This window comes from Microtus pennsylvanicus, chromosome 9 (assembly GCF_037038515.1).
Source record: "Microtus pennsylvanicus isolate mMicPen1 chromosome 9, mMicPen1.hap1, whole genome shotgun sequence".
In the NCBI taxonomy this organism is placed as follows: domain Eukaryota; kingdom Metazoa; phylum Chordata; class Mammalia; order Rodentia; family Cricetidae; genus Microtus; species Microtus pennsylvanicus.
This window is the reverse complement of record NC_134587.1, coordinates 108565000-108568629: the sequence shown is the minus strand read 5'-3', so window position 1 is coordinate 108568629 and position 3630 is coordinate 108565000.

The window sequence follows — 3630 nt, the reverse complement described above, 5'->3', positions numbered from 1 at the left end:
ACACACACTACTGCTCACCTGTACCACACACACTCCTGCTCACCTGTACCACACACACACTCCTGCTCACCTGTACCACACACACACTCCTGCTCACCTGTACCACACACACACTCCTGCTCACCTGTACCACACACACTCCTGCTCACCTGCACCACACACACTCCTGCTCACCTGCACCTCACACACACTCCGGCTCACCTGCACCTCACACACACTCCTGCTCACCTGCACCACACACACACACTCCTGCTCACCTGTACCACACACACTCCTGCTCACCTGTACCACACACACACTCCTGCTCACCTGTACCACACACACACTCCTGCTCACCTGTACCACACACACACTCCTGCTCACCTGTACCACACACACTCCTGCTCACCTGCACCTCACACACTCCTGCTCACCTGCACCTCACACACTCCTGCTCACCTGTACCACACACACTCCGGTCACCTGTACCTCACACACTCCTGCTCACCTGCACCTCACACACTCCTGCTCACCTGCACCTCACACACTCCTGCTCACCTGCACCTCACACACTCCTGCTCACCTGTACCACACACACTCCTGCTCACCTGCACCACACACACACACTCCTGCTCACCTGTACCACACACACTCCTGCTCACCTGCACCACACACACTCCTGCTCACCTGTACCACACACACTCCTGCTCACCTGCACCTCACACACTCCTGATCACCTGCACCTCACACACTCCTGCTCACCTGTACCACACACACTCCGGTCACCTGTACCTCACACACTCCTGCTCACCTGCACCTCACACACTCCTGCTCACCTGCACCTCACACACACTCCTGCTCACCTGTACCACACACACACTCCTGCTCACTTGTACCACACACACTCCTGCTCACCTGCACCTCACACACACTCCTGCTCACCTGTACCACACACACACTCCTGCTCACCTGTACCACACACACACTCCTGCTCACTTGTACCACACACACTCCTGCTCACCTGCACCTCACACACACTCCTGCTCACCTGCACCACACACACTCCTGCTCACCTGCACCTCACACACTCCTGCTCACCTGTACCACACACACTCCTGCTCACCTGTACCACACACACACTCCTGCTCACCTGTACCACACACACTCCTGCTCACCTGTACCACACACACTCCTGCTCACCTGCACCACACACACTCCTGCTCACCTGCACCACACACACTCCTGCTCACCTGTACCACACACACACACTCCTGCTCACCTGTACCACACACACTCCTGCTCACCTGCACCACACACACTCCTGCTCACCTGTACCACACACACTCCTGCTCACCTGTACCACACACACTCCTGCTCACCTGTACCACACACACTCCTGCTCACCTGTACCACACACACTCCTGCTCACCTGTACCACACACACTCCTGCTCACCTGTACCACACACACTCCTGCTCACCTGCACCACACACACTCCTGCTCACCTGCACCACACACACACACTCCTGCTCACCTGCACCACACACACACACTCCTGCTCACCTGCACCACACACACTCCTGCTCACCTGCACCACACACACTCCTGCTCACCTGTACCACACACACTCCTGCTCACCTGTACCACACACACTCCTGCTCACCTGTACCACACACACACTCCTGCTCACCTGTACCACACACACACTCCTGCTCACCTGTACCACACACACTCCTGCTCACCTGTACCACACACACTCCTGCTCACCTGCACCACACACACTCCTGCTCACCTGTACCACACACACTCCTGCTCACCTGCACCACACACACTCCTGCTCACCTGCACCACACACACACACTCCTGCTCACCTGCACCACACACACTCCTGCTCACCTGCACCACACACACTCCTGCTCACCTGTAACACACACACACACTCCTGCTCACCTGTACCACACACACTCCTGCTCACCTGTACCACACACACTCCTGCTCACCTGTACCACACACACACTCCTGCTCACCTGTACCACACACACACTCCTGCTCACCTGTACCACACACACTCCTGCTCACCTGTACCACACACACTCCTGCTCACCTGCACCACACACACACACTCCTGCTCACCTGCACCACACACACTCCTGCTCACCTGTACCACACACACTCCTGCTCACCTGCACCACACACACACACTACTGCTCACCTGCACCACACACACTCCTGCTCACCTGTACCACACACACTCCTGCTCACCTGTACCACACACACTCCTGCTCACCTGTACCACACACACTCCTGCTCACCTGTACCACACACACTCCTGCTCACCTGTACCACACACACTCCTGCTCACCTGCACCACACACACTCCTGCTCACCTGTACCACACACACACTCCTGCTCACCTGTACCACACACACACTCCTGCTCACCTGTACCACACACACACTTCTGCTCACCTGTACCACACACACTCCTGCTCACCTGTACCACACACACTCCTGCTCACCTGTACCACACACACTCCTGCTCACCTGTACCACACACATTCCTGCTCACCTGTACCACACACACTACTGCTCACCTGTACCACACACACACTCCTGCTCACCTGTACCACACACACTCCTGCTCACCTGTACCACACACACTCCTGCTCACCTTTACCACACACACACACTCCTGCTCACCTGTACCACACACACTCCTGCTCACCTGCACCACACACACACACACTCCTGCTCACCTGCACCACACACACACACTCCTGCTCACCTGCACCACACACACTCCTGCTCACCTGTACCACACACACACACTCCTGCTCACCTGTACCACACACACTCCTGCTCACCTGTACCACACACATCCCCCCTAGGATCACACACACATCCCCCTCAGGATCCCACACATAGTCCCCCCGCCAGGATCACACACACCGCTCCCCCCCTTGCGCCAGCATTACTAGAGCCCTCCCGCCAGGATCACACACACTGCCCCCTCCTTGCGCCAGCATTACATAGAGCCCTCCCGCCAGGATCACACACACAGCCCTACCGCCAGGATCACACACACAGCCCTATCGCTAGGATACACACACAGCCCCCCCAGGATCACACACACAGCCCCCCCGCCAGGATCACACACAGCCCCCCCCCCTTAGCCAGGATCACACACACAGCCTGCTCCCGCCAGGATCACACACACAGCCCCCCCCCCCAGGTTCTCACACACACTGGCCCTCCCCAGGATCACACACACAGCGTCCCCTGCCAGTTCACACAACACACTTGCACACTGTAACAGGAGCCCGACATACACATATCTATCACACAGCTATATCTAAGTACTCTTTGCATTTTGCTAAGATTTATTTATTTGTGTTTTTGTTTGAGACGTGGTTTCTCTGCATAGCTCTGGCTGTGTTGGAATTTGTTCTCAGACCAGACTGGCCTTGAACTCAGAGATTCACTGCCTCTGCCTCCCAAGTGTTGGGATTAAAGATGTGCTCCATCACCACCCAACTTAATCTTTATTACATGTTTGGGGCAGCATATGTACATCTGAGTGAAGGTGAGACCAGAGACCAGAAGGTGTAGGATCTCCTGGCGCCGGAGCTCCAAGCAGCTGCAGGCTGGGAACA